Consider the following 12,554-nt stretch of genomic DNA (forward strand, 5'->3'; position numbering starts at 1 on the left):
TTAGGTCAAATTGGTTGATAATGTTATTAATCTTCTATATCCTTACCTTTTTTAAATTACTTTATAAATTACTGAGCGAGGAGTGTTAAAGTCTCCAGTTGTAATTGTGGATTTGTCTATTTCTTTTGTCCTGTCAGTTTGGCTTCATAAATGCTGAAATTCTGTTATTACGTTCATACATTTTAAGAACTTATACTATTTATTACTTGCCCTTTTTAACTTTATGAAATAACACTCAATCTCCTGTAATAGCTCTGTCTTGAGATCTACGTCGTCTGACTTTAATGTAGTCACACCAGGTGTCCTACGTTTGGTGTTTGCTTTGGGTACCTTTTCCCACCAATTTACTTTCCACTTATTTGTGTTTTTATAGTTTCACTATCTCTCTTGTAGACAACATATAGTTGGGGTTTGTTTTTTAACCCAGTCTCTCTGACAATCTTTGCCTTTTAATTGGAGTGTGTAACGCATTTACCGCTGGTGCAATTATTGATGGGGTTCGATGTAAGTTTACCATCTTGCTACTTGTTTTTCATTTGTTCTTTCAATCTTTTGTTCCTCCATTGATCCTTTTATGCCTTCGTTTGTGTTAATGGATTTTTTTTAGTATTTCATCTCATTTTCTCTATTGGATTCTTAATTCTATATCTTTTGATTATTTTTATTTTCTTCCATCAATATAATGCTATTTACCTGTCCCTTCCATTCTTTTTTCTGTGCGTACTTCCACATGGGTTATAAACCCATCTTACATTATTATCATGTCCCCTTTCTTTGTTATTATTTTTGTTTTAAACAGTCTATTCTCTTGAGGAAATTGCAAAATTACACAGCTCTTTATATTTACCTAGTTATTTGCCATCTTTGCTGTTTTTTATTTCTTCTTGTAGATCTGAGTTCTCATTGGTTATCATTTTCCATCAGCTTGAAGAACCTCATTTAGCATTTCGTATAGCTCAGGTCTACAATTATTATCTCAAATTTTATTTATCTGATAAGGTCTTTACTTGGCATTCAACTTGAAGGATGTTTTTGGTGGGTATAGAATTTTGGATCGACAATTTATTTTTATTTTTAAGTACTTTAATAGTGTCATTCTGTTTTTTGTTTGTATCCATTGTTTTCTGATGAAAATTCATGTGGAATTCATATAACTGTTTCTATATATGTAATGTGTCTTCTCTGGTTGGTTTTAGGATTTTCTCTTTATTTTTGATTGTCAACAGTGTGATGTGCCCAGGCATGTTTTGCTTTGTATTTATCATACTTGCAGTTGGCTGAGATTCTTGGATCCATGAGCGAATGCACGTCAAATTTAGACAAATTTTAGGTTGTTATTTCTTTGGATAATTTTTTCTGCCTCAATTTTACTCTCTTCTCCCCTTGGGGCTGTAATTATATGAATGTTGGACAACTTGTTATTGTCTCGCAAGTTTTGTTTTATTTCCTTCAATATGTTTTTCTCCCTCTGATCATCAGATTGACTAATTTCCCTGAATCTTTCTGCTGCCATCTTCAATCTACTGTTAAGCCCCTCAAATAAAATATTCATTCCAGCTCTTGTATTTTTAGTCCCAAGATTTCTATTTGATTTTTAAAAATAAACTCTTAAATTTATAATAGTTTTAGAATTAGAGAAAAGTACCAAGACAGTGCAAAGAGCCCCTATGTACCCTGTCCCCAGCTTCTCCTACTGTTAACACTGTGTTTTACCGCGGTGTATCTGTCACAATTAGTATTAGTTTATTATTATTAACTAAACTCCACAGTTTATTCAGATTTTACTCCTTTCTTTCTAATGCGTGTTTTCTGTCACCGTATACCATTCAGAATGTCATATTCTATTTAACCATTAGGTCTGCTTGTGCTCCTCTGATCTGGGACAGTTTCTCAAACCTCCCTTTTTTTGAAGACTTTGACAATTTTGAAGAGTACTGGTCAGACGTTTAGTAGAATGTCCTTTCACCTGAGTTTTTCTGAAAATCAGATTTTTAGTAGAAACACCCCCACCCCAAATAGACCATGACCTGAATGCTAAATCTAACCCGGGTGAATGCAAGTTAAAATAAGAATTTAAATAGGACCCAAAGTCTCCTAAAATAATAGTCTAAAAATCGAGGATACAATTAAAAATCACAAACCATACCAAAAATGAAAAATATAATAACCGGAATGAGAAAAAACCCTACCGATGACAACATGAAGGTGAATCAGATGTTGGAATCACCTGACAAGGATTTTAAAGTAACCATCATAAAAACGATTCAACAAGGAATTATAAATTCTCTCGAAAGAAATTAGAAAGATCTCAGCAAAGAAGACGAAACAAATAGAAATCATAAAACTTAGAAAATACAATAACAAAACTATTTTTAAAACCACTGGTAGGTTTATTAGTAGACAAGGAAGACAGACGGTAGAACCCGTGAACTTGAGGACATCTCCGCAGCGCTTACCCGACCTGAGCCTGTGGGATTATAACAATAGATCGAGCACTTGGATGACTGCAGCCCCAGAGAAGGAAGGAGAGTGAGGCTGAAACAGGGTTCCGAGAAACAATGGCTGAAAACCCCCTCAAATTTGGTTAAAGATATTGACACACAGGCCCAAGCAGTTGGGCTAACTCCGAATAGGATAAACCTAAACAAATCTATGCCCAGACACATCATAATTCAACTTCTCAAAACTAAAGACAAAGAAAAAAGTCTTGAAAGTAGCCAGAGAAATAACACATTAACCTGTGGAGGGACATCAGTTCCATGAGAGCAGAGCTCCTGTCTGAAAGCTGGAGGCCGGAGGGCGTGCCACACACCGTTCAGCGCTGAAAGGAAGAACGTGAATACGGCGTCTACCGTCAGGAAGGAAGGGGAGACCCCAAACACTCCCCAGAATAATTTGTCATTAGCAGGCCTATCCTTAAAGGGTGGATATAAAGAAAATTCTTCAAAAGGAAAAAGTGATAAAAGAGTCTCTTGAGGGATTTGGAAAGAAGGGAGAAACAGAAAACAAGGAGAAACAACAGAAATATGGATTATCCTTCTCATGAGTTTTATGAATTCATATTATAATGATAAAACAAAAATTATAACACCACCTGATATTTAAGAGAATAATATTTAAGTGGGGAAGGCAAAGATACCTAATTGGAAGTAAGGTTTGCACACTTGCAGTGAGAGAACGTTGATTAATACCAGTGGACTGTGGTAAGTCACATGTGTAAAGGGTGTGGCAAAAGTAGATTTACAGTTATAAGTGTGCAAAACACAGAGTTTATTCTTGTATTGCTGTTTAATAATTATTGCATTATTTTTCATAGGAACATCTGTAAGCCTACTTTTGACCTACTCTGTATGTTGTAATTCTAGAGAAACCACTAAGAAAAACATACAAAATGATACAAAAACACTATAAATAAGTAAAGTTGGAATCCTAGAAATTTGCAAGGAAGGCAAGAAAAGAGAAACAGAGCTGCCTTTGTGAAGTTCTGGCTGCCTGCCTGATAGAAGGACTGCTTCACTCTCAGCGGCAGCTAGAAGCGCTGGACGGAAAGTCAGCAAGGGCCTGAACAGCACCGATCGACAGGAAAACAGTTCGTCCAAGCAACTGTTTGGTATTGCATCACACGTGTGGTTTTTTAGCCTGAATTACTTAGCACAGAGTTGAGGCTCAAAAATACCTTTCAAATACATATAACAAAAATTTTAAAAAGAAAGAACCAAGAGGTCAAAGAAACAAACAGAAAAAAAAAAAGAAATGGTAGAGTAACCTATCACCAATTACCTTAAATGTAAAGGATCTAAATATACTAATTAAAGGCAGACGGGAGAACAGACAATAAATGCACTACCCAACAACACGCTGCTTACAAAAAATACCATTAAATAACATAAGTAGGTTAAAAGTAAACTGATGGAAAGAGATACACCACACAAACATAGTTTTAAAAAGCATGATTAGATATATTAATATCAAATAAAATAGACTTTAGAGTAATGACAATTACAACAAAGATACACACCACTTGGTGATAAAAGCATCAGTCTCCCAGGAAGGTGTGATGGTCCTGACTGTGTGCGCAGCAGACAACAGAACCTCGGAAACAGGAAGAACGGATAGAGCAGAGCGGAGAAAGGACACACCCATGCTCAGAGATGGGATTTCATGCTCCACTCTCAGCAGCAGCGAGAATACTAGACAGAACATCAGCAAGGTCTGAACAACACAGATCCATCGGAAAATCTCTGAACACTTGGCAACTAGCAACACCTTCTAAACAATGCTTGAGTTAAAGAGGAAGGAAATAAAAATATTTAGAACTGGATGCAAGTGAAAATGTATCAAAATGCGTGGGATTCAGCTAAAACGGTGAAAAGTTCCACCCTATAATCTCATAGTTTGTTCCCCTGGCAACTAGTCCTCATCCTCAGGGGCTTTCCAAAAGTCACCCCTTAACACAAACTTGGATTTGGTTAAAGGGGGCTTGTTGTAAATAACAAAAGACACCTCTAACTCTCTTATCACTTAAGAAACCCCAAGGGTTTTAGGAGCTGTGTGAGAAAAGGGTATAAAGACCCAATACCTATTTATTATTTTAAATCACAATATTGCAAGTAGCTTTATTTCTCATAAACAAAAACTGGAAACAACCCAACTGTCCTTCCATGGTGAGTGGTTACGCAAACGGTGGTATAGCCACACCATGAAATACCACTCAGCAGTGAAGAGGAATGGACTATTGTTAGATACAGCAACCTGGCTGAATCTCCAGATAAATATCAGGAGTGAAAAAAGCCAGTCCCAAAAGATGACAAAATGTGTGATTCCATACGTAACATTCTTGAAATGACAAAATTATGGGAAAAAATTATGGAAATGGCAAACAGATTAGTGGTTGCCAAGGAGTAAGGATGAGGAGTAAGAGGGCAACACGCGAAGTCCCGGTGCTGATGGAAAGGTCCGGCGTCTTGACTGCGTCAGTGCCGGTGTCCTGGCATCCACCAGTCTGCACTAGAGCTCTGCCAGTGCCGCCATCGGAGGAAACTGAATAACGAGCCTAAGAGACCCCTTTGCATTGTTTCTTACAGCAGCGTGAGGCTCTACGGTTATCTTAAAATACAAAGTTGCATTAAAATAAGCCGCCACATCTGCTTGAATTTACTGAGGTCATAGCAGGTAGATTGTGGTAGATTCACTTACGGCAGACTGTGAGATGACTAGACTCCTTCCACGCACACCTTCCGCACTGACACGGCGCTGCTCCTGCCGGGGAGAGATGGGGTCTGTTTCTCCATCCTCTGCAACTGGGGTGAAGACACCCTTTCCAGTGCGCGTGGACCTAGAAGACCCTAGCAAACATGATGCCAGCAGAGCTTGAAAAGCATTCGTTCATTAAGACTTGCTCTTTCGGCTGAATTTCTAACCCCGAGACCATGGTGTGAATGGGCCCGAGCTAGCCTGCTGCACAGTTCATGTCCAGCAGAACCAAAGCTGCCCGGCTGGCTGCCTGCAGACTGCCGGAGATATGAGCAAGTTGGCAACAGAATGTAAAATTTCCCTCATTTCTTAAATAAAAGATATACTAGACGTTGTTCTGTCCCTTGGTTTTTTTCCCTTGGCAATTGTCATTCTGTAGCTGTGTATCCGCAGCTGGGTTTTGGATGAGCTGGACTTGTTAGGAGGCAAACAGAAAACAGCTGTCATTTGTCCCCATTGCCTCTGCAGACTGGCTCTCCCATCTTCTTCTTCATTGTCCCGCGGCGAAATCTCTGGCCTAGCGGGAAGCCCTGAGACGGTCTTCCCCGTCACTGCCAGTTAACAAATGAATAGCATCTTTTCCCCAATATTAAAATGTCCGTCTAGTATGATATAAAAACTCCAATTTTATTTTGGGCTCTTCCCCTCCCTCAGCTCAGACTACAGCTGGGACCCCTGCCGTGGGACAGGCATGCTCTAGGGCTCGTTTGAGCCCCAGACTGGGACGAATCAGGGCAGTTCTTGCCTGATTGACTGCTGCAGTTGGGGCCTGGTTCTGGTGCTCTCTGGGAGGGGTTGTTTCTAATTGCCGATCATCTCCCTCTAGAAGTAGCTTCGTGGGTTCTTTGGAGACCACCCCCAACACTCAGGCTCACTCACCTACAGCTCCCTTGGCTCAGGCTGGAACCCTGCTGTCCCCACAGTGCCTTCAGGCTCCAAACCTTCTGTGGCTCCCGGTGCCCTACAGTGAAGCATGGGCTCAGAAATCCTTGAGTCCAGGGCTCTCTTTGGAAAGCTGAGGAAAGAGATGCCCGAAGTCCTGGCTGATTTGCGGGCATGTTTCACATTCTGACTCAAACAGCACTCTGAACGTCCTGTCCCACCATGCCCCGACAGGATCCCCATGTAGCCAGGTCAACCTGCCGCCCTTAAACACGCTGGTTAGAGCCCCAGCCTCACCCCTCTGAGTTGCTGTTCCCATGCTCAAAGGCCACCCACCCTCGAGGTACATGGGTTTTGCAAGACCTTCAACCCTCCCATCTACAGAGCGCTCTCTTCACCTTGAGCACCTGCAGCCTGGATGGGCTGGCTGGGTCCTATCCTTCACTCTACTCTAACCGTGCTCCTGGGCTCGTGTCCCTTTCCTTCCACCACCAGGGCTCTGGGAGGGGAAGATTCGCTAGTAATGACCGTGGATGCTGGTAACAGTGGACACGCATGAGGCACTGTGAGCAGAGGCTTCCACGCAGGTCGTCCTCGTCGATTCCCACTGCAAATGCAGAGGATGGAAATCCTCACCCCGGCTTTACAGGTGAGGAGACGGATTCAGAGGGACCGAGTCACTTGCCCAAGGTGACGCAGTTGGTGAGCAGCAGAGTGAGGATTCGAAGTTTGCCTTCCCTCTAGCTCAAGCCTTTGCTGTTGGGTTGCCGCCTGTTGGGGTGGACCCTGCTCACGTGGGAGCAGGTATGCGTGGCTGTCGATCACCTCAGCCAGCTTCGTCTGAATGGTGCACATGGGGAAACTGAAGCCCATTGAAGGTCACACAACCTGCTAAGGTAGAGGTATTTCCCACAGTGGGGCGGGGCAGGGGGCTCCGCTACCGTTTCTAGTTGTTTTGTTTCCTGTCCCATCGAAGGAGACTCTGTGAGATTCTATAGATGCTTGTTGGGCTTCGGAAAAGCCTCCCCACACCGCCTCCCCTCCCCCGCTCCCGTGGCAGGCCATAGGGCCCAGCACCATTGAAATTTCAGTCCCAAACCTCAGCCAGGCCCGGAACATATGTTTCACCCTGAAAGGAACAATGGGGCCCAGGCTTAATTAAGACCCCACAAAAAGCACTTGGCTGGACTGGCCTCATTCTCTGCTTTTGGCTCCTATTTTGTTCACCCCACCCCCGCACGTCTGTTTCTACTCCCTCTGTGGAAGGGATAAAAGGCATCGAAGACCCCCCAGCTCCTCCCCTCTCCCTGCTCTTCTTTTCTCACAGTCTGACCTCCCTCCACTCTCTGAACCCTAAAGGAGAAGATGCTGCCTGGGTTGTGATGCCAGACTGCTCGAAGCCCCCAAGGCCAGCTAAGGAAACAGGCAGCCAGGGAAGGCCTGCCTGGCTTCCTGTCCCTGCAGGAAGCCCCAGGCTGGGACTCTCAGGCTGGCACCCACCCCCTGCCAGCTTGTGGGCTCAGCCTGGCCCAGGCCTGCAGTCTGATCCGGATAAAGTAGCCGCAGTGACTCTAGGTGAAGCCGCAGTGCTGAGAGCTCTGTGTGCACCCTTAGGCCCAAGTCCCCTGGCCTGTGAAGGCTTATTTGAAGGGCCCAACCCAGCACAAGCACTCAAGGAATTTTATGTTGAATAAATGTTTACTTATCTAACAAAGCTCTGGTACTGTTTACTGCATGTTTAAGTGCTATTAATCTCCAAGTTCGGTAGTATTATCATCCAAGATAAGACAGTCAAGGCACAGAGAGGTTAAGCAAACTGTAATCCATCACACAGCAAGTAGTAGGTAGCAGAACCAGAGAATTCAAATCCAAGTCAACTGGCTCAGATGCCAGCCATATACTTGCTCCCTACCTAGGCTGCCTCTAATGAAAACAGAGACCTATTTGACCGCCACCTGCATAAACCAACTCCTTCCTCAGTTCTGCTCCTCCGTCTTCCCCTGGGCAGTGTAACAGATTATTACAAAGTAAACATTCATGAAACCATCAACCCAGTCAAGAACTCAAGTATTGCCAGCCCCTCATAGCGCCCCCCCTGCTTACTGTGTATGTGCCCCTCGCCATGCACACCTTCTCCCCTAGAACTAATCACTAAATATTTGGTAATAATTTCTTTGCTTCTTCTTATACTTTTACCACTCAAGTATACATCCCTAAACAATATAATTCAGTTTTACCTTCCGTTGGTCTTTATGTAAATGAAACCATGCAGTAAGATTCTTGCTTCTAGTTTCTGTAGTTTAAACAGCGCTTTTAAGGTCTGACTATGGTATTGCAGGCAGTGAGAGCGAGAGCTCGCAGGCTTTTTTTTCTTACTATGTAGCTCTCCATTGTATGCCTCCGCTACAGTTTATTTTCCATTGTAGTGTGATGGACATTTGAATTGTTTTCCAGTTTCTACTATGAAAAATGCTTGCACATGTGACCTGGACAGGCCTTACACACACACACACACACACACACGCACAGGGTCTGACACAAATAATGCCCCTTTCTATTACAAAATCATAAGCATGAAATTCTGTAACATAACAATATCACACTAAGCATACCATATGACATTTTAGGTGAAATGTTCAAATGTTCAAATGTTCAAATTTCTATTAGGTGAAATAGAAAAAAAACTATAAATTATTGCACCCTTATTATTACCTTACCAACCACACCCAAGCAGGTTACTTCTGCCAGATCCTGTGTATAGTATAAACACAGGAATATATACATAATCACTCTAGGCCTCAGAGCAGGGAAAATTTTCTTAACATGTTAAAAAAGTGACAACCATAAAGGCAATTATTGATACATTTTGTTATATTAAACTTGCATTAAAATTAAAAATTTCTGTTGATCAGGAAACTGTTCTTTTAAGAGCTTTATTAAGACATAACTTACATACCATGCAGTTCACTCATTTAAAGTGTACCATTCGATGTTTTTTGGTATATTCACAGGTATGTGCAGCTGTTACCACGTTGGGTTCTTTTCATTCTCATAAATTTGTTGAAAATTGCCCACTTCATTTTTTAAGATTTTATTTATTTTATTTTTTTTCATATTACCCAGCCAGGTAATATGAAAAATAGAGACATTTATCGAAGAAGATACAAGAAACAAGAAACATTGTACACAGGACAATGATGCCTCAGGCCCCTTCAAAGCAGGCACCTTGGGACCTCACACAGTTCTCCCATTCGCCATCAGCTGCCCCAACATATTTTCCTGAATCTTGTCAATGGTTTGAAATCTCTTCCCTTTCAAAGGTGATTTTAGTTTGGGGAAAAGCCAGAAGTCACAGGTCATCAAATTTGGGCTGTAGTGAGGCTGAGTCACCTGGATGATTTGATGGTTTGCAAAAAAACTCTGCATGAGACATGATGCATGAGTGAGCACGTTGTCATGATGACGCTGCCCATCACCAGTTGCCCATAGCTGCGGCCTTCTGAATCATCCGAGTAGTTTCTGCAGACAATGTTCAAGGTTAATGCAAAAATCGATGCAGATTCACTGCTCTACTCGCTCAGTCATTTTGAATGCAATGGCCACACAGTACACATGCTCACTCAACATGTCTACCACCCCCACTGACCCAGTGAAGTCAACGTTGTTCACACATGCGCATTCCAGTCCACTCTCCTTGGCTGCCAGGCTACATAGATGTTGCGTAAACCACTCTCATTATATTACAATGTTTGGACTTTTTCCAGACAGACCTCATGTATTTATAGAGGATATTGGTCTTTTTGTTTTACTGTCTCTATTTGATTTTGATATCAGGGCAATCTAACTTCGTAAAACAAATTAGTGTGCTCCCTCCTATTTTCTGGAAAGGACTATAGAATTAGTATAGATTCTTTAAAAATGTTTGATAAAATTTACCAGTGAAATCATATAGGCTTACAGATTTATTTGGGGAGATTTAAAATTATGAATTCAAATTCCTCAGTGCTCACAGAGCTGTTCAAATGATCTGCTCCATACTGAGTGTGTTGTGGCGGTGTGCTTTTTTGAGGAATTGCTCCATTTAGTCCAAGCTGTCAAACTCACGTTCTTAGAGTTATTTGAGGTATTCCCTCATTATTCTTTTAATGTTTCAGGGTCTGCAGTGATAGACACTCCATTTCTCATTCCTGATACTGGCATCTGTGTCTTCGCTCTTTTCTCCTTCCACGCTTGCTAGAGGTTGGTCCTTTTTATTTTAGTTTTTTCAAAAAGCCAACTTTTATTTCATTGATTTTATCTTTTATTTTTGTGTTCTCAATTTCGTTGATTTCTGCTCTTTACTCTTTTTCCTTCCTTCTGCTTGCTTTGGGTTTATTTTGCTCTTCTTTTTCTAAGTTCTGGAGGTAGATGCTTAGATTATTTGAGACACCCTCTTTTCTAGTGCAGACATTTAGTGCTATAAGTCTCCCTCTTAGCACTGTTTTGTCTATACCCCACAAATTTCACTATAGTTATTTTCATTTTTATTTAGTTAAATGAATTAAAAATTTTTTTTATTCCCCCTTTGGTCCATGGATGATTCAGAACGGTATTGTTTAATCTTCAGGTATTTGGAGAATTTTCTGTTCTTTTTCTGTTGTTGATTCTAGTTTCATTCCATCGTGGTCAGAGAACACCTCTGTATGAGTTCAATTCTTTAAAATTCATTGAGGTTTGTTTTATGGTCCAAGATATGGTCTACCTGGGTGAATGTTCCATGTGTGATTGAAAAGAATTATATTCTGCTGCTTTTGGTGAATTGTTCCATAAATCTAAATATGTATTGTTGGTTGATGATGTTGTTGAGATCTATCCTTGCCGACTTCCTGTTTAGTTGCTCTATTAACTGTTGAGACAGGGATGTTTACATCTCTAACTAAAATTGTGGGTTTGCTTACTTCACCTTTCAAGTCAGTCAGTTTTTTTCCCATATTTGGCAGTTCTGTTACTTGGTGCACACACATTTAGGGATGTTGTATCTTCTTGGTAGATTGACTATTTTATCAAATATAACGTTCCTCTCTGTCTCTGGTAACATCCCTTGTTCTGAAGTCTACTTTATCCTGCTTTTTTTTCATTAATGTTTGCATAGTATGTCTTTTTCCATAAATTTATTTTCCACTTGCCTATATTCTTATATTTTAACTGACTTTCTTATAGACAGCATATTTTTAATCCAAGCTGCCAATCAGTCTTTTGTTTGGTGTATTTAGACTATTTACATTTAATGAAATTATTGATATGTTAGGGCTTAAGTCTGACAATTTTTTCCATAGGCCTATATGATTTCACTGGTAAATTTTATCAAACATTTTTAAAGAATCTATACTAATTCTATAGTCCTTTCCAGAAAATAGGAGGGAGCACACTAATTTGTTTTACGAAGTTAGATTGCCCTGATATCAAAATCAAATAGAGACAGTAAAACAAAAAGACCAATATCCTCTATGAATACATGAGGTCTGTCTGGAAAAAGTCCAAACATTGTAATATAATGAGAGTGGTTTACGCAACATCTATGTAGCCTGGCAGCCAAGGAGAGTGGACTGGAATGCGCATGTGTGAACAACGTTGACTTCACTGGGTCAGTGGGGGTGGTAGACATGTTGAGTGAGCATGTGTACTGTGTGGCCATTGCATTCAAAATGACTGAGCAAGTAGAGCAGTGAATCTGCAACGATTTTTGCATTAACCTTGAACATTGTCTGCAGAAACTACTCGGATGATTCAGAAGGCCGCAGCTATGGGCAACTGGTGATGGGCAGCGTCATCATGACAACGTGCTCACTCATGCATCATGTCTCATGCAGAGTTTTTTTGCAAACCATCAAATCACCCAGGTGACTCAGCCTCACTACAGCCCAAATTTGACGACCTGTGACTTCTGGCTTTTCCCCAAACTAAAATCACCTTTGAAAGGGAAGAGATTTCAAACCATTGACGAGATTCAGGAAAACATGTTGGGGCAGCTGATGGCGAATGGGAGAACTGCGTGAGGTCCCAAGGTGCCTGCTTTGAAGGGGCCTGAGGCATCATTGTCCTGTGTACAATGTTTCTTGTGTCTTGTATCTTCTTTGATAAATGTCTCCATTTTTTGTATTACCTGGCTGGGTACCTTCTGAACAGGCCTCATAGATGCAAAAAGTCTTCAAATATTAGCAAATAAATACAATGCAGCAATGTATAAAAACTTACATTATGAACAACTGGGTTTACTTCAGACATGCAAGTCTGGCTCAGTTTCAAATATAATTCAATATAATGTATCACATTTACATGGTAAAGAAGAAAAACCACATGATATATCAATCAGTGCAAAAAAGAAATCATTTGACCAAATTCAGTGATAAAAATGTTCAGAAGAGCCCTGGCTGGTGTGG

The sequence above is a fragment of the Desmodus rotundus genome, chromosome 4 (genome assembly GCF_022682495.2).
Source record: "Desmodus rotundus isolate HL8 chromosome 4, HLdesRot8A.1, whole genome shotgun sequence".
Taxonomy (NCBI): Eukaryota; Metazoa; Chordata; class Mammalia; order Chiroptera; family Phyllostomidae; genus Desmodus; species Desmodus rotundus.